This window comes from Euphorbia lathyris, chromosome 3, assembly GCF_963576675.1.
Source record: "Euphorbia lathyris chromosome 3, ddEupLath1.1, whole genome shotgun sequence".
Taxonomy (NCBI): Eukaryota; Viridiplantae; Streptophyta; class Magnoliopsida; order Malpighiales; family Euphorbiaceae; genus Euphorbia; species Euphorbia lathyris.
In genome coordinates, this window is record NC_088912.1 from 108,535,267 (window position 1) to 108,556,407 (window position 21,141).

Here is a 21,141-nt window from a genome sequence, read left to right on the forward strand (position 1 = left end):
TTGGGCTAACTCCTTTTTCGCTGATCATGAACCCTAAGAATTTTTCATATGTTGCCTCGAAAGTGCACTTCTCTAGGTTTAACTTAATGTTGTGGCGTCGGAGTACGTTCAGTACCTCCTTTATATCATCTGCATGCTTTTCTACGGTCGTACTTTTGATGATCATATCATCTACATAGATAGAATAATTACACCTTTTACTATCTGCGAATATCTTGTTCATCATCCTCTGATAAGTTGCACCTGCGTTCCTAAGCCCGAAGGGCATAACTTTGAAACAATAAGTGGCTTGGTGTGTTACGAACGAGGTCTTGATTCTATCTGAGGGCTCCATAGGGATCTGATGATAACTTGACTTCACGTCAGTAAAGGAATACATTGCGTGACCGGCGGTTCCATCTACAAGCATGTCAATACATGGCAAAGGATAGTTGTCCTTGGGGCAAGCTTTATTGAGATCTGTAAAGTCAATGCACATACGGTAAGATCCGCCAGCTTTTTTCACCAACACGACGTTCGCCAACCACTGAGTGTAAAGCACCTCCTCGATGGCATCCGCCCTCTGGAGCTTGGCGATCTCTTCCTCAATCACCTTCTGCCTTTCCGGGCCATGATTTCTCCGTTTTTGAGCCACAGGAACTGCATCCTTATCAATGTTGAGTTTGTGAGTGATTACGTCTGGGCTGATTCCGGGGAGAATTTCATCCTTCCATGCGAAGACATCCTCCGCCTCACAGAGCACTTTGGTGATTGCATCTTTAATCTCGCCCTTGAGCCCCTTAGCCATTCACACCTGCTTTCCATCCGCTATAAGGTACATTTCGGTCTCGCCCAAGGCCATTGTGACACGCTCCTCTCCATCTTCCTCCTTAGATTGGGGGCGAATCATTAGTGATGCCGAATACGTCTCTTGGGCCACCTTTTGGCTACCTTTGATCATTACACCTCCCTTGGCCATGGGAATGTAAAGTGTTAAGTGGCGAATGGAGATAAGAGCTGCGACTTCAGAGATAAAAGGTCGTCCGAGGATGATATTGTAAGCTAACTGACCATCCAAGACCGAAAACTCTAAATCTCCCCTCCAAACTTGATCATCGTCTGTAAGCTCACAGTCCAAAGTAACTTGGCCTTTTGTTTGAATAGTATGTCCCGTTACTCCCAAGATATCGACCACGGTTGGCTCTACTTGAACAGGATCAATCCTCCAAACTTGATCATCGTCTGTAAGCTCACAGTCCAAAGTAACTTGGCCTTTTGTTTGAATAGTATGTCCCGTTACTCCCAAGATATCGACCACGGTTGGCTCTACTTGAACAGAATCAATCCTGAGTTTGGCGAAAGCTCCTCGGGTAATGACATTGCATGAACTTCCAGTATCAATCATTACCCTTTTCATCTCCCAGCCTTCAACCATCATAGTGACGACCAGAGCATCTACATGGGGTGGTATCTCAGGACCTGCATCTGAAAAGGGGCGATTTAATGACGTCCTGTCAAGGGCAGTAGTCCTTGCCTTTTTCAACGTTGGCTGGTACCCAGGTCCGCCTGCTATGACATTGATGGTACCCTTTCCTTTCTTCTTTCGGTCCTCCTTGGGTCTGTCACCATCTCCTCTTTTGCCTTCCGTTTGGATGAACCGATCCAATTTGCCCCTTTCTATGAGACGCTCAATTTCTCGAGCTAATTCCCAGCATGCATCAGTGTCATGGCCATTTTTCCTGTGGTACTTACAATAGTTTTTAGGGTTTTTACCATTATTGGTATACTCCCCCCCCCTTTGGTTCGGGGTATGAAATGCTCCGCTTGTGTTGGCTGTTCTCGATCCACATAAGAACTTCACTCTTAGAAGCATTGAGAGGTGTGAAGGAGGTGACAAACGTTGATTTATTCCTAGAATCTCTTCGTTTGCTTCGGGAGGAAGGATCCTGACGCTTGTCTTTGTCACGATCTCGAGGACGAGATTCGCCCCTGTCTTTTTTTAGCGATGATGGTGAACCTCGGCGAATGTCGTCCACCTCTATAAAATATTTACAATGCTCCATCAGCTCCGCCATGCTGGTGGGTTTCTTTCGGATGAGATCTTCCTGCAAACTCTTTCAGGTAGTGTTTCTTACGAAACATTCCACAGCTACGGAGATATCCACATCAACGATTTGTATGCACAATTGGTTGAAAGTTTCCACATACTCCCGAAGGGGTTCATTCGCTTTCTGCTTTAACTCAAAAAGCTTTCCAGATTTCACCACTGCAGGAATACAACCGGCGAATTTAGCACAAAATTCCCTGCTCAATTGATCGAAGCTGTTTATCGAGCTCGGAGGTAGAGATTGAAACCACAAATAGGCTGGGCCCCCCAGCGTGGTGACAAACATTTTGCAGAGTACGGGCTCGGTGGCTTGGTTAAGCCTGGCCAGTATTCGATACTTTCGAACGTGAGCTTCTGGATTATCTTTGCCTGTGTATATTGCGAGATTGGGAATCTTAAAAGCTCTTTCTGTCTCCTCCGCCTCAATCCAAGCTGCAAAAGGCGAATCTCTATTGGCGAACGGGTTGTGCCTGGCATTTTCTTCATTCATACGGAGCACCAGGGCCCTTACTCTATCATCAAAATTTTCCGGATCCGCCCTGGGACGGCCTCTTCGTGGCGATCTGCTTGGAGAAGAAGAAGAAGAAGAACTTGAATCAGACGATGGATCTGATGGCGAACGTCTTTCTTCATTACCGCATCCACTTCCTCCTCCGCCTCCTCCTCCACCACCACCTCTCCCTCCATTTCCTCCACCTGGGGGAGTCGGACCGCTTCCTCCCCCCTGGCCTCCTGACGGGATGTGTCCAACAGTTCCTGAAGGCGGCGGCGGTGGTGGTCCACTTGCATGGGATGCCTTTTCTGGCCTTTTACTTCGCTTACGGCCAGTAGATGGTGGCGATCTGCCACGACGGGAGGATCTTGCTCGTCGTGGCGAAGGTGACCTTATCCGCTTATCCTTCTCTTTTCTATGCTTCTTGCGAGTTGGCCCTTTAGATCCGCCAAGGGATAAATTCGTCCGTGGATGCCTGGGTATATCGGACCCGCCAAGATTCAACCCCGGACCCCCAGATCCGCCAGGAAGGGTCGTATCATTTCTTTGACTTCCTTCACCAGGGAATAACTCCCGATTAATTGGTCGCTCGCCACCTGATGTCGTGGCAGTTAACATGGAATCCGTGTTGTGAGCTTGAAGGAACGAGGAGCTATGGGCACCTGGTCCAAGGCCAAAGTTTAACAAAGGCAAAGATGAAACGGTTGAAGTAGACGTCGTGCTCCAACGCGGAGGAAGAGTCATGTACGTTCGAAGGCGATTTCCCATCTCAAGTCCATATCGCGCCTCGATATCTTGTGCACACATATTGATAAAAGCAGCGGTAGGCATGTTATTATCGGCATACGTTATTGGAGCGGTTGTATCGGTGCGACCAGCACTAGATGGTGTAACTAACGGTGTTTCAATCCCTGAGGAGGGATTTTCACCTCTGTTGGTCATTGCGTTTTCAGCGTGAACGAAGAAACCCTTTGTTTGATTAAGGATTCCATGCTCACCGCACCAATGTTAACTTGAGGAAAAATCCTTGATCGGAGCACTTCCCTGTGAGGTGCCGTTGGGATCGGCCGGGGACACTCCGATGCCAAAGTCAGTAAGATGGATCAAGGAAACCAACGGAATTGACAAGAATGGTGAGAATGTGTGTGTACCTTGATAACCTAGGGGATCAGGCTATATATAGCTGGGAAGTTGTAACCTTCAGGTAACTAGAAAGTCTCCATTAATGCCTCATTAATGGCGGTTACGGGTTATTCTGAACCTGGCGGATTAGCTAATTAATAACTCATTAATGATCGTTTATGGCCGAGTGAGCGGCCAGCCGTTATAGAGGCGAATGGAAAGATTCGCCTTATAGGTCCGCCAGCGGATCTCTCTGAGCTGATCTGGGGAGATCCACCAACCAGCTTCCTTTTGGAGACCACTACGCGGCGTACTTTGGGGTGAATATCCCTTTTGGTCCTCAAGATAATATCTCAATGTTATCAATTTTTTATTTTGGATTTGTTTGTGATAATTAGATAATAAGGCAGATTAATTTAAAAAATAAATAAATATAGGGATAAAAGTAACTCATTTCCTTTTGACTTTTGACTTTTTTTTAACACTGTTGATCAATTTGCCCTGTGTTTGCTAACGAAATGAACCTCAATGTACCTCTTTGTCAACTTTTAACCCAAACGATTACTTATATCCAATATAAAAACCAAACTATATTGAGTACGTTTAATTTTCTTTTATTCAGAAGATTACATAAAGTTTAGTTGGAAAAATATAAAAATAAAGTGAAAAGTACAAAAATAAACATTGTTTTAATTTTAAGAAGTTGTAAAGCTGCATGCGGCGATAGCGGCAGTTTCATACGCCTTCTTACACGATGGCACCGACTCTGGTTAGAAAGTGATTCGGCATACGTCGTGACAGTGATGCGATCTCGCACTCGACGGGTACCATGGTATCTAATAATAGATTGGTCAGTGTGTCAGGCTCAATTGCAGGAAATGCAGTTCACAGTCTCCCACGTGTATCGTGAAGGAAATCAAGTTGCGGATCGCCTCGCCAACTTTGGTAGGATTACTACGAGTGACTGTTGGAGGGACAATACACCTGAATTCTGCCAACTCCTTCTCAAGGATAATATCTGGGGCAGGGCTTCTTTTCGTTTTTCTTAATCGGTTATGCCGTTGATTTGATTGATGTTGTTTTGCTTTATTTTTTGATTCGTTGACGATGTTTTTATTCTTTCGTTCTTTTTAATAATATGGGTCGGAGTATTCGCTCCCTCCTCGCTACTAATAAAAAAAATCACACCCATGTGTTTTAAAAATTTTACAAAATGGTAGCTTGAGATTCATTCCGTTAGCAAACACATACCAAATTGACTAACGGTGTTAAAAGTCAAAGAAAAAATAGTTAATTTGGTACTTATATTTATTTATTTTATAAATTAGCCCCTTATTATCTAATTATCACAAATAAACTCCAAAATAAAAAATAAAAATCAATTATACCATTTTCCTTCTCACTTTAATTTTTTTTTTCTTCTTTCGATCTTTTCCGGGTTAATTTTTCTATCTCTAAAATCAAATCTTACATAATGTCAGGACTACTGCTCGAATTTCTAGTATCATCATAATCAAGTTCAAAGCTCAGAGGGAGAATCAAGTTGAAGAAGTATATATAGATTACCTGAAAGTTCAGTTCCCACATATAAATGGTGGAATAGTTATAGTCGAAGGAAATTTTGATTTCATGTAAGCAAACTAGCAAATATAAAATCATATTCTTGCTAAATATTTTACACCAAAAAACATCGATAAACAGTTACAGATTTCTTCTCTTCCCTGTGATCCTTTCCCTGGGCAGATGCAAGGGACGGTTAGCCTGCTAATCCTCATTAAAATCAATCGTATTAGTTAGCAGTTAAAGAATCATGGACCAGTGTCCATAGTTGGTGTATTGGGGATGACTTGATCCGTCAACATTGGACCTGAATCTTGATCAGCCGGTAACCGAGTATCATTGCTTGCTGGTTGGAGTTCTTTCGGTTTATCACTAGTGTAGCGAGTTTCTTTCATTCTGTTGCCTACTAGTTTGTTGGTTCTGCACCTCCATATTCAGACAGGAGATCTGTGAACTCGTTGAGTAGTCGCTAAACTTTTCGATTTGATGCTATTGCAGGAAGAATATCTGCTCCTAATAGTTTGTGCTTTTTCATTCCCTGAAAAAGATATTCATCCGGTTAATCAGAAGCATAATGTGATATTCTCATCTGCATATAGGCTTAGGATTCTAGTGTGTTGTGTACATGTAAGCAAAATCTGTTATTCCTTAATAACTATAACACTAAATTTATACCTGATCCTGTAATTACCAATTTTTCTGTTGTAATTACCAATTTCTACATTCAAATTAAATATATTTCTCTATTCACAACTCATATACATAATATAATCAAAATGGCAAAGAATTCAGCTTGGCAGCAACTCACCAACATGTAATCCTTGTCCCTGAAATATATGAACAGACATTGCTTTCACTTCTCAGAAATATCTTTGAGTTTGGTTTGCATGTTAACTTTTTCTCATTTGATATTATATAGCTTGCAGAAAATTAGGCTAACCAGTGGGATCATTGGTGTTGATGTCACTAATGAACCTCAAGAAGGCTAGTAATTTTATTACATATTTAATTATCATATATTGATGAAAATTAAACTAAATTAAGTATATCACAAAGAGAAACACCTGGACTCAAGTGATGATGACGAGGACAATGATGATTCTGATTCTGCCCAAGATAGTCTACTTGATCCAGGGATTGTTTTGGTGATTGGATTTGTGCCTGGACTCAAGGTTGATGCTATCCCACTGTTACGAACAAGGCAATAATTATTTTGTTGTTCCATAAGGAATTCTACGTGTCTTAGGCATCCTTTAAATGAGAAATTTCATAATTATATACAATTAGGGGGTGGGTACGGTTCGGTTACCCAGTCCATTGGTAAATAAATTAACCGATCTGAAAGTATCAGTTTTTTAACCAATGAAACCCAAACCGGTCCAAACATATCAGTTAACCATATATACATTATACGATAATTTCAGTTAATTAACTGAAATTAATGGTTTTTAACCTGTTCTTAATAGTTAACCAAATCTCAATGGTATATAATTACAAAAAGGATTTTCAAGTACTAACAGCAATTATTTCTACTATCAGGTACCTCAAATCTGAACCATGCATTTCCAGAAATCATTTACGTTCATCAAATGGTTTAATAAAATACTATTGTTTATCAAAAAGTTTTGCAATGGCATCTCTGATCTTCTGTTCCTCTTCGCTAGCAGCTTCCATTGAGTTTAACTCTAACAAATGCACATTCATTTCATTGCTTTCTTATGACAACAATTGAACTCCTTCTTTACTAAATTTAAACTATCCCATCCAATATATGGAGTTAATATCCATGGAAGCAAAGGCAAACAAGATTCGCCAGTTATGTATTGGGGAATTGACTTTCCATCATTAAGATTATAAAGTTTTCCATTTAGTAATTCCTTTGATTTTTCAATTAGACTATAGAGCTTTGTTTTGAATCAAGGTAGATTTTAGGGGCTTAGCATTCTTTGACCTCTAAACATTTCAAAAACAAATTTCTACATTAAACAATTTCTTCTATAAGACTAAATCTTTGCCAATGCAAACAAAACTCGTCTATATTTTGTTATATAAGACTATATTTTGCTTAAACTAAATTGTGGTGAAAATTTGTCCAAATTAAAGTAATAATGACCTGAAATTAGTAATTTAAATCTCAACATACTTGCAGTCTCTTAGCAATATGTTTTTTTATTCACTAGAGCTCATTATTTACCCTTTCCTTTTTTTTAGTTGTAGGTTTATTAGTGTCTCAATAATGGTGCCCTAATCACCTATATTGAGGTTACAAATTCTCGTGCTTAAGAAATGAAGAAAAAAGAAAAAAATTAGTGTTATTTTTATATTCTTTTTCCATCTATCAAACTAGTGTTCTTGTGTTTCAATTTTTATTTTCCTTTTTAATCTATTTTAAACTCTATTATTTGATACAATTGTAATCAAACATTCCATTATTATGAGCAGCCATAATTTCCATTATTAGGAATAGATAATAAAATGATAGAGCCAACATAAAAATGAAACTGTATACCAACTAAAATATATTTTTGTCATATATGTATACAGCACACTCACTTAATTAGCAACTAGATAAGTATAAAGTTTAGACTCAACTTACTTGGAGTCCAATTTTGTGTATTGTAATCCGGTCGTGTGTACTTTAGCCACCTTTAATTCTAAATTTAAAAGTCGAGGCTTTTTAAAGTAGTCAATGATATTTATTTGGCTTAATATATCATTTGTCATCTGAACTTGTCCAAAATAATGTGGAAGATATGTTGCATGTGCCTTAGAATTGTTATTACATAATTCACAAAATAGATTAAAACATATTAAAAAAAAGTTCTTCAACTATAAAACTTTCTTCTTCTCTAATATTAGAATCGCATACCCTAAAAGTTCTTCAACTATAAAACTTTTCTCTTCTCTAATATTAGAATCGCATACCTTAACCTTGTTCGTTTTACTTTTTTAAGGTGCGTGCAACATGTTTTTCATATTTGACTTACTTTTCTTTTGTAACTGAGTGATTAATTGATTACATTTTAAGTAAGTTCAGGGGCTTAACAAAATATTTTATGCAGGTTTAATGTACTATGGGAACACTGATTTTGGATAAGTTCAAAATGATGTATTAAGCCAATAATAATTCTAAAATTAAAAGTTGAGGCTTGAAAAAGTAGTCAGTGATATTTATTTCATAGTGTACACTACTTTCTTCTTGCAGTACAATGTGATATAATTCGTCCAAACTTTGAAATATCTGGAATGTTTTTTCCTTTGTTGTGGGAAGTACAAAAGAAAAAAAAAATTAAAAGATATTTGTGTGGCAGTAGTGAAAGGATAACTAGTTGTTTGTGGAAAGAAAGGGTAAATTACGTCTATAGCCATTAAACTTTATCCATTTTAACATTATCGCGACTAAACTTAACTCTTAACTGTATAGTTACTAAACTTTTCACTTTTTAATATCGGTGGTCACTCAACGCCTCAAAACGACCTGTGATGGTTTCAAAATAAAAAATTTGAAAAATTAATAATAATTTAAGAAACTTTAATTCTTGAAAATTTTCGTTTTGAAGTCATTTAGGTGTTTTTTGTTTTGGGGAGCGAGTGAATTTTTAGATAGAAAAAACTCCAAAAACTGATATTTTGGAAAATAGAAAATATAGTTTTAGGGTAAATGTCGTTCTGAACAACTTTAATTTTTGAATATTTTTATTTTGAGATATTTAACGGTCATTTTAAAGAGTTGGTCATCGATATTAAAAAAGTGTAAAGTTCAGTGGCTATACTGTTACGAAATGAAATTCAATAGCCACAATTTAAAATGAATAAAGTTCAGTGGCCATTAATGTAATTTACTCTTTAATTTAAGCATTAGAATGGGGTTATTATACGTCAAAAAGTAGAAAAAATAAAAAATGATACTGTTTGTGTGCAGAGAAATGTAGTTTGGGGGTGAAAAAACAAAGTTCTGTTTTATACCTTTAGCACCAAAAATAGAAAACAAAAATCACATTGTTTTGTGTACAGAGAAATCAATGTAGTTTTGTGGTGAAAAAAAAAATAAAGGTAGATTTCAAATAAGACCCTGTACTTTCATTTTTTTTCCAGATACTTACTTATGATTAAATTTGGTTGATAATAACTCCAAAATAAAATTTTCAATAATTAAATAATATTTTAGACAACTTTAATTCTTAAATTTTTTAGGTTTGAGATCATTTAGGTATTGCAATTTTTATGAGTGAGAAAATTAATGTTTAGAAAGAAAAAACTCCAAAATTGATTATTTTGAAAAATAAAAAATGTGGTTACATAATAAATATAATACTAAACAATTTTAATTCTTACAAATTTTAATTTTGAGAAGTTAATTTTTTTAAAACCATATATACCTATCTAAAAAATAATAATGAAACCACATTATTTTATTAGCGGACAAAAAATCAATTCATTATGTTGGTTTTGCTAATGTGGTGACATATTGGATTCATTGATGTGTCTTGTTGATGTGGTTATTCATATGGAACTTTGAGTTTTTCAATTTTGTTTGCAGGACATATCAACTAGATTACATGTCAAGCGATGTTAGTCGAATACTTATTTTATAAACATTTATCTATATATGTGAATTCATTCGTACACTTGTTTTTTAATAAATCTAAACATAAAACAATCTTTGAATTATACACAGGTAAATTACATCCATGTCCCTGAACTTTATTCATTTTCATATTGTTACCACTGAACTTCAATTTTTAACGGTATGACCACCGAACTTTACACTTTTTAACATTGGCGGCCACTCAACTTTAATTAACTCATCAAAATGACCGGTAACGACCTCCAAATAAAAATATTCAAGAATTAAAGTTGTTCAGAATGACATTTACCAATAAACCATATTTTTTATTTTCCAAAATCAATTTTTTTGGAGCTTTCTCTCTCCTAATCAAATAACACCTAAATGGTCTCAAAACGAAAATTTTCCAGAATTAAAGTTTCTTAAAATATCATTAACTCTTCGAATTTTTATTTTGAGACCATCATCGATTGTTTTGAGGCATTGAATGATCACCAGAGTTCAAAAGTATATGTGTGATATAATCCGTGTGCTAGACTAGTAATTTAGTGAGACATGGCATAAGCGTAACTAAGAACTAGCTAGAGTGAAGACTACCAATGCAAGTATTCTCGCAAATGTGGGTTGCTTGGATTTGGAGCATCAGGATCAACCATAACCTATAAACATAAACATATCAGAAGATGAAAATTAAAAGAAGATGAACTCAGTCACATGGTAAAAAAGTTAAAAATAAGTTACCAAAGTGTAGAAATTCCTCAAGTCATCTCCACCAATATCAACTCTAGGACGAACTGAAACTTGTGAGGGTTTAATTTCACAGCTATTATTCACCTCTTTGCTATAATTAATAATGAGGGGAATAGAGGCAGTAAAAGGATCCAAAATATCCCCAATGACTCTCCCAACAACAAGAGGCTCTGGATTATTATGTGTGTCTTGGCATATTTTTCTAATAAAATCTAGCAATTTAAAATAGCTAGGTATCTCTCAAAAAAAAAAAAAAAGCTAGGTACAATACCTGTTTATATATACAGATATGTTTTTGGTATCTAGTCTCCATAATAGGATTATTTTCTTTTCATATTCCTCATTTTCTAGGAAAAAGATATTATTTCTATGATTCAGCAACACAGCTCTGACTAGTTTTTCTTTTCTTTCACTGTGGCTTTTGGACAACCACAAATTCATGATGTTATATGATTTTGAGTTACATAGCCCTTATATTTTTTTAATAAAAAGGTTATTGTATTTTTCTTTTTCAAATATTATGATTGTATTTTTTTTTTTGAGATAATATTATGATTGTACTTCATTGTGTTTTGTCATAATTTACATATGACTAGATATATCACTACTACAAGAAAAAAAGAGCTATTTCCAACCGAAAATATTGTGTTGGATTTACCGATGGGATTCTTACAGAAAAATATGATTGAAATCACCTAAACACTCACTTACAAGTTTCTAGAATGTGTAAGCGATTATTGGCACGATAATTTCCGTTCCAATCACCAATAGGGTTGTAATCAAATCGAGCGGAACCGGACTCAAGCTCGACTCGCTATAACATTAACGAGCTCGAACCCGAGCCGGGTTTTGGTTTGCTCAAGCTTGGCTCAGTTTATTAAACGAGCTCGAGCTGAGCTTCGAGGTTGTTTCGAGCCCAAAATTTTCTTTGAACTTGGTTCATTAAGAAAATTATCTAATAATGAATTGTTTGTGAGTAAATCGTTAATTATATGTATGAAGTTTGTTTGCAAATAGCTCTTTAACTGTGTACATAAATAAGCCTACAAGCAAAATTCGTGAATAATTAAACAAGATGCTTACAAATAGTTCGTCTATTACCCATTTATTATGTTTGTGAATGAACTCATCTAACAGTAAATAAAATAATATTAAGTTGAGATATTTGTGAACTAACACAAAACTATAAAACTAAAATTTGTTCATAAATGTTATAATCGAGTCTGCTCGCGAGCTTTCGAGTCAAGCTTTAGCATGCTCAAACTCGTTTACGAACCGAGCCAGTAAATTGTGATCACGAGCGGCTCGTTTACAAATTGAGTCAACCTTTTATTGAGCTGTCCGCCGAATCGCTCATGAGCGGCTCGACTCATTTACAGCCCTAATCACCAACATATATTGTTGGCGATTATAAATGTCAATAATATCGCCCACGGGTTTTGTCTATAGGCCGACATAATATTTATCGATAAGTATAATATTGAAAAAATAAAAATAAAATTATTTATTTCAACAAAAAAAAAAAACAACTTAATATAGAATGACATTTTATTTTCAGCTTTCAACCCTTACATTTTCATATCCCCTCCCCAATCTATTTTGGAATCCAACCCACCCTCTCCTTGCTAGTTTTGTGATGTTCAGTGGTTGCTCGACGAGGAACTCGGGGATCTTCGACGAGCGGTTATGATTCCAGAATTCGAGGAACAGTCCAAAATTGTTTCAAATTGGCCTAAATTGTCTCAAATCCTTCATTTTTTACTCAAACTATTGCTACAGAGAACAAATCCTTGAAGCCTAAGGAGTGATCTTTAGAATAAGATTTTAGTCAGTTTTTATTATTCGTTATAGACATTATAGTTTACATTATTTTAAAGCTTTATTTTCATTCTAGTTCAGTAAAAGGTTAAATTCCCCTAGAATCTGTACTTTGCAATCTTATACTTATTGTCTGTTATTTCATCATATTTTGTGTTATTTGTTTTAGTAATTGAATTTCATAGTTTTTCTTCAAATTCATCTTCTTCCATTTGAAACTCAGGATTTTAGTTATTACATATCTACTATTTGAACATTAATTCTTTTCTCGCCATATTCGTCATGTCTTCAAGATTTAGTTTCTCCATAAACTAACTCATTATAGTTAGGATGGATGTGAACTTAGCTTAATGAATATAAATCTTAAGTAAGTTTTTACATTGTGTTATTAAAAGTTGGAAAAAAGAATTAACTAATGCATAAATTTAACCAAGTAATTGAGTAACATAGTTGAATTGTGAACCTAACCAAGTAAACCAATTTAACTAGAATTTCTTACCTTAACAGTATAGTATGGCCCTGTGGTCTAGGTTATGGATTAACCTTGGTTTTCATAGTGATTAATGCCTTATAAATATAGTTATAAATTTTATCTAATCAAGCATCGACATAAGTATGAGGGCGAGCCTTGACGCAACGGTAAAAACGTTGTTGTCGTGTGACCAGAGGTCACGGGTTCGAGTCTTAGGAGCGGCCTCTTGCCAATTAAATTGGCAAGGGAAGGCTTGCCCCCAATACACCCTTGTGGTGGGACCCCTCCCCGGACCCTCGCTCAGCGGGGACGCGTAATGCGACCGGGCCGCCCTTTAAGCATCGACATAAGTATATTTGTAAGTAAAAATAGTAATTTCTCGCTAAAGTTTCCTCTTTATTTAGGAGAATCGTCCTCCTTTTTTTTAATTAATTCAAAAACAATCTTTTGCTTATTTTATAGGTTTATAGGACTTAGTTAAGGGATCCAAAGTCCTAGTTCCCATTCATCATTAACAAATCAGTTCCCATTCAATTAAATTCTTTAGATCTTAGTTATAAACATTAGTTATTCCAATTGACTAGTTGATGTCAATTGAATTAAATAAATTCTCTTAGGGATTTACTTATAAGATTGAATCAATTGGGGAATCATTAAAAACCTAACTAGGGAAAGTATATTAAGGCCCTAAATAGAACAATTTTAACGCTAGCCCCTTACATAGAATATTCGGCCAGCACATACAGCAGCCCAATTGCTCCTTTTGGCCACGTTCTTACTCGGCTAGCACCAGCTCATCCCAGTAGCGTTTCACGTGACTCCGGAGCAATTCATACAACTTGTGATTTCTTCAGCCATCTCTAGAAGAAGATCACTCTAAGGATCTTTTGTGGTTTAGATGCATTTTTTGTTGATGAATCCTAATAAGAATCATCTGCGCATATAGAAGCAGAAATGAATGATGAGAACAGTTAATGGATGTGACTTTGCATAATTACTTAAGTAATTATAATTGATGAACCATGAATATTTATATCAAAGTCCTAGCAACATTTAATGTAATTAATGTAATTCTCAGGATATAATTTTATTTTTTATTTTGTTATTGACTGTGACACTCTTTCACTTTAGTTCTTCTTCACCAAATTCGCATTTGGTATCAATTTGAATAGGGAAGAACCTGACTTAGTGGAAAAGGAGCATGAAGAGTTCAATAAGTAGCTTTCTATGAAAAAAATGCAATTGGGTACAATTAAGAAGTCAATATAACAACAAAATGAAGAATTCAAATCAAATGAGGAGAAGTTAGGTTTGGTAGAAGTGAAGTTTGAGGAGTGTTGCAAGAACCTTAAAGTAAAAAATAAGCAACTGATGAAGTAGGTGCTTGAGTCACTTCAAGTACACTATAAGGAAGTTGAAAATGTGAAAAGTTTGGCTGCAAGCATTAATTTTGAAATTGAGCTTAATCAGAAGTAGCTCACTGATACAGATTGAAAGCGATAAATGGAGGTTTTAATCGTAAACCAACAAAGAGGTTCTTCTCTAGCTAAACTAGAAGGAGTGAATCCCAATAACAAGGTATAAACCTTAGGTTCTCAAAGAGAATGATATTTGATTGATAAAATTTGTTACATCCTTACAAAATGAGGGTTTAAATACCTCCTATTAATGATAATAAAAGACAAGGATTACCCCTACTAGGGTTCCGATAAGGCTATCCATAAAAGGGTAAAATAGGTGATACGCCCCGACAATTAGTACAATGGTACATGTACGGATTGTCAGGGTTGTTGGTGAATTACTTCGGGAGGAAGTAAACCTAGGGATCCGCCCAGGGTAGATGTTGATACGCCTCCTAGCGTACTCCTAGATCCGCCCCGCTTGTATGTCCTAGGGATCCGCCCCCCTAGGTACAACCTCTGTGGGCTAGATGTTTGAGGATCCGCCAGGGCGCGTGTGATCAGTGATCCCAGTTAAGATGTCTGCATCATTCTCTCCTTCTTTAAAAGATCTCGGCACTGATTTGCCCTGGTTGAACTCTAAAGGACCATCCGGCTTCCATGGGCTAAGGTCACGGATGTTGAATGCTGGTGAGATTTTACCAAGCCAATTCGGCAAGGCTATATGATAAGCATTGGCATTGACCTTCTTGGTGATCTTATATGGCCCGTATTTCCTAGGCCGGAGCTTGGTACTTGGGGCGTTGGCGAGTCTCTCTCTGCCCAAATATACCATAACCTCATCCCCAACTTCAAACTGTAGGTCCCTGCGGTGCTCATCCGCCTTAGCCTTTAATTTTTGATTTCTCTCCTCAAGAGTCTCTCTCACCTCTTGGTGCATCTGTACATAATCCTTGGCCAGCTGGTTGGCAGTCACGTTTCCTTTAGGAAGGTGGGCTATATCAAGGACGTGATTCGGGGTCTTTGTGTATACCATCTCAAATGGGGATCTCCCGGTTCCCGAATGTACAGAGCCGTTGTAGGCGAACTGAGCTTGGGCTAAAACCACATCCCACATCCTGGTTTTATCCTTACATTTGCTGCGCAGTAGGTTTCCCAAAGTTCTATTGACCACCTCGGTCTGTCCGTCTGTTTGAGGGTGGGCGGTGGTACTAAACTTCAGAGACGTATCAAACAGAGCCCACAACGTCCGCCAGAAGTGACTGAGGAACTTCGTATCACGATCCGAGACAATGCTCTTAGGTACGCCATGTAGCCTGACAATCTCTTTGAAGAACAGCTTAGCAGTCGCTGAGGCATCATTAGTCTTGCGACATGGTATGAAGTGGGCCATCTTCGAAAACCGATCAACCATGACAAAGATGGAATCTATGCCTCTCTGAGTTCTGGGTAACCCTAGGACGAAGTCCATGGACAGATCCTCCCATATGGTCTCTGGCACAGGCAAAGGTAACTGCAATCCGGTATTTGTAGTGCGTCCCTTGACGGTCTGGCAAATGTAGCATCGTTCTACTAAGTAGGCAACATCTCTCCTCATCTTAGGCCAGAAATAACGGGAACTCACTGCTTCATATGTCTTGTCTCGCCCAAAATGCCCTCCAAGGGATCCGCCATGTAGATCACGAATAACCTTCTCGCGGATGGAAGTGCAGGGTAAGTAAAGTTGGTTGCCCCTCATGAGGTACTCATCCATCAGGTGATACGCCCCATCCCCATGCTGGTGTTGACACTTCTCCCAGATACTGCCAAAGTCAGGATCCGCCAAGTATTCTCCTCTGATATGTTCAAAACAATCGGTCTCCAGGTTGACTGTTTTTATTAGTGACACCCTCCGACTCAAGGCGTCCGCCACTTTGTTCTGTTTTCCAGCCTTATGGATAAGCTTATAGGGGAACTTATCTATGAAGGCGGACCACCAGGCATGCATGGAGCTTCGAAGTTGCTTCTGACTTCCCAGGTACTTGAGAGCTTGGTGGTCAGTGTAGAGGATGAATTCTTTCCCCACCAAGTAATGTTCCCACACTTTCAATGCCCTCACTACAGCATAAAACTCTTGATCATACGTGGCCCACTTTTACCGTGCCTCACAGAGCTTCTCACTGAAATATGCAATGGGCCTCTTTTCTTGCATCAAGACTCCACCAATCCCAACTCCACTGGCATCACACTCAACTTTGAACAGTTTATCAAAATTGGGATACGCCAGCACGGACGATGTACTCAACTTTTCCTTGATCAGGGCAAAGCTCTTCTCTTGGGCATCCGCCCACTCGAACCCCCTTCCCTTCTTCAAACATTCCGTCAACGGGGCCACTATGGAACTGAAGTTCTTGATGAATCGGCGATAAAATGTTGCTAGCCCATGAAAACTCCTGATATCCCCCACATTCTTCGGAGTAGGCCATTCTCGGATGGCTCTTACCTTCTCCCCATCAACTTGGACCCCATCGCCACTAACCACGAACCCAAGGAAAACTAGGCTTTCCATGATGAAGTCACACTTCTTAGTGTTGGCGTATAACTGGTGTTTCCTTAATAGGTCAAACACTATCCGTAAGTGCTCCACATGCTCCACCAAGATCTCACTATGAATCAGGATGTCATCAAAATACACAACTACAAATTTTCCAATCACCGGGCGAAGTACCTGATTCATCAGCCTCATGAAAGTACTGGGGGCGTTAGTCATCCCAAATGGCATAACTAACCATTCATACAATCCATCTCTTGTTTTGAAGGCGGTCTTCCGCTCATCCCCAGATCGAATTCGTATCTGATGATAACCGCTCCTGAGATCAATCTTGGAGAAAACTCGGGATCCACCAAGCTGGTCTAGCATATCATCCAGCCTTGGAATAGGGAACTTATACTTGATAGTGATCTTGTTGATAGCTCTGCTGTCCACACACATCCGCCAAGATCCATCCTTCTTGGGCGTAAGTAGGGCTGGGACGGCGCATGGACTCATACTTTCTCTAACGTATCCCATCTCAATGAGCTCTTCCACTTTCTGTCTCATGATGTCATTTTCCTTTGGACTCATCCGATAATGAGGAAGGCTTGGTAAACTAGCCCCGGGCACAAGATCGATATGATGTTGGATGTCCCTCAAAGGTGGTAACCCACTCGGTAGCCCTTCAGGGAACAGATCTTGATATTCTCCAAGTAGGCGGGTCACCTCAGTCGGCATCTCCCTTTCGTCCCTTTGGGCGGATTCGTGATTCGCCTTAACCATCATGACATACACCATCTGGCTCTCTTCACATTCGCTGAAAAATGATTTGTGCGTAGGACAGACTACCAAGGCAGATTTCTCGTTGGCCTTTGGCTCTCTTATCATTGGTGTAAGGACGAACTTCACCCCATTCTTCACAAATCTGTAAGTGTTCTCCCTTCCTACATGGATGGCGTCGTTATCAAACTGCCATGGTCGACCCAACAATAGGTGGCAGGCATCCATATCGACCACATCACAACAGACTTCATCACTGTAATCACCAATCACAATAGGTACCCTGCATCTCTGGGTCACCCTAAGTTCACCCACGTTTTTGATCCATCCCACCCTATAAGGGTCGGGATGCGCCTCCGCCAACAACCCGAATTTCTGAATGGCGCTGCTGCTCACAATATTCTCTTAGCTCCCACTATCTATTATCATATTGCATCGCCCACCTTTCACAAGACAGTGGGTCCTAAATAGTCGGTGCCTCTGATCTCCCTCTATCCGGTTGGAGACTAATAAACTCCGTACCACATGAATGGCGTATCTCTCTTCATCCGCCTCATCATCATCTTCTCCTAAGGGTTCACAAAATACTTCATCCCCTTCGTCATAGTCATCTTCATACCTCTCCACCATGTTGGCGCTCTTCCTCCTAGGACACTCGTTGGATCTATGGCCTGGTTCATTACACCAAAAACATTTGAAAGGCGCTGGCCTCGCATACAAATTGTTGCTCTTAGGTGGTATAGGTGCTTCCTTGTATGGCCTAGTATCTTCGACAGATCCTCTTCCCGCACTGTTGACCTTGGCCCCACTGGCACTCGCCACCTGCTTGCCTTTGTCATAAGACTTCACGTTATCTCTTCCTCCAGGCGTATACTCAGTAGTGGCGGACCTCCTGGATCTTCCGGTTAGTTGAGACTCAGCCTTGAGGGCTAAATTCTTGGCATCTTGTACCCGAACCACCATTTGTGTACCAATACGATCCTAGATGTTGTATCTCAACCCTTCTAGATACCTAGAGGTCTTTTGGCTTTCAGTTTCTGACAAGTTGGCCCTAGCCGAAAGCCTCAAGAACTCGGAGGTATACTCATGGACACTTCGGGTCCCTTGAGAGCATCCCCTGTAGGAGCTGTAAATATACTGCTCATAATCCGGCGGTAAGAACCGCTCCCTCAACATCGCCTTCATCACTAGCCAAGATCTAATCGGATCTCTGCCCCCTCTTCTTCTTTCTTCCCTCATCTGATCCCACCAAACTGATGCGCCACCCTTCAGGCGATACGCCACCAGCCTCACTTTCCTCTCATCAGGAATCCCAGCATACTCAAAGAAACGTTTCACTTCCGATAACCAGTCTAAGAATCCCTCTATATACAGTTCGCCTCCAAAAGACGGTAAGTCTAATTTTAACTTAAAGGCATCATCTCTATCAAAGTTTCCTAGACCTGGGTATACTCTAGCAACCTCCACACGTCGGTTGTCAACAGGCCCAACATCCCTCATAGTTCTAACGGTATCATCATTCCCGATACCCTCAAAGTCATCACTATCACTATCAGCGTTATGCACAAGGACAAAGTTGGGCCTGATACCAATTGATACAGATTGAAAAGTGATAAATGGAGGTTTTAATCGTAAACCAACAAAGAGGTTCTTCTCTAGCTAAACTAGAAGGAGTGAATCCCAATAATAAGGTATAAACCTTAGGTTCTCAAAGAGAATGATATTTGATTGATAAAAGTTGTTACATCCTTACAAAATGAGGGTTTAAATACCTCCTATTAATGATAATAAAAGATAAGGACTACCCCTACTAGGGTTCCGATAAGGCTATCCATAAAAGGGTAAAATGGGTAATACGCCCCGACAATCAGTACAATGGTACAGGTACGGATTGTCAGGGTTATTGGTGAATTACTTCGGGAGGAAGTAAACCTAGAGATCCGCCCAGGGTAGATGTTGATATGCCTCCTGGCGTACTCCTAGATCCACCCCGCTTGTATGTCCTGGGGATCCGCCCCCCTAGGTACAACCTCCGTGGGCCAGATGTTTGAGGATCCGTCAGGGCACGTGTGATCAGTGATCCCAGTTAGGATGTCAGCATCACTCACCATAAAAAAGAATCAATTGAGTATAGTTGAAAAGCCGATCATTTTGCTATTTCTAATTTTTTCCATCAATAATTAGGTATATTGCTAATTCTAATTACTTTGATTTCATCAGTTTAATTATATTGGCATATTGCTAATTTTCTATGCTATTTGATTAACTATAGGCAACAACCATGAATAAGTGCTTCTCAATTGAAATTTCTCAAGTATAAGTTGCATTAAGTCTTTTCTTGCATTTGTATTTGTGTTGTAAGAAATAAGAAAACTCATGTCAAGGTGTGAGTGCATTAGCTGTCTTCTGGGAAATCAGATGAACAAAAAAGGATATCTAGCATTAATTGTACAACGTTGTGGGAGAAAGCTATCATTTCTGACACAGAAGATGATAAGAAACTGTTAGTAATTTGAGGTTTAAATTACTAATTTCTTATTTAAATAAGCATTATTGAAAGACCCTCAAAATAAAAATCTCCTAATAATTGTTCTCCTCGTTCATACTAGTCAACTAGAGACTTTAGTTAATGAGAAAGAACATTAACAACATTAGTCCTCAAATTAGTTCAGCTACAATTAACTATTATGTATCCAGCAATTAACTTAAGCAGCTTTCACTTCCTTTCACCATTATTGACATGAGTTTCAACTTCCACTATATTTGTCATAAACTCTGAATCTTTTTTGACAGATGGTTATGTTAAAATTGTGTTACACGCGTTAGCATTGTGATAAAATCTCTCCCAACAATGGCACCCCTTGGATAACGGAAGGAGATCAGACTGTAGCATGTCATGAATTGATTTTTGTATTTGGTTATAATCCACAACCAAATGCTTCTCAATTAAGTGGGCATGCGGTTAAACTATTTCCTCCAATTGTTTAACACCACCTATTTGTTAAAGCACATATGCTTTTTGCTACTACAGTTTGCAATATATAATCGTGTTCTAACTTGTGTACAGTAGAATAAATAGAGACATTTGCCTAAGGGAAACACTGGTAATTTTTCGGATGTACATCTTAATTCTCTTGTCTATGATTAAATAATGAAATATGTTAACATGTACTTCCTACATTTTTGTTTCGGAAACAGTTGGTTTTATTGATTGGATAGTTGTGTTGTTAAGTTATATGATCAAATAACTTTGTCAAATGCTATTGACTTATGACCAGGGGAGGAGCCAGGGGGGTAGGGGAGTGTCTTCCGACCCTCCGGAACACCCTTGACAAACAGTGGTTCAGTCCGAGCAGCCCCCAAAATAGTTAAAATTAGTACTTATAATGTATAATGTGATTATATGACATAAAACTAAGTTTTTATAGTTGGTTGTAGTGATAATTAAAGGAATCTCTACATCCAATTGTTCTTGGCTGCCAATGTTAAAGGTAAAATTGCACCATTTTATACAACAACAACAACAACAACAACAAAGCCTTAGTCCCGAAATGATTCGGGGTCGGCTAACATGAACCATC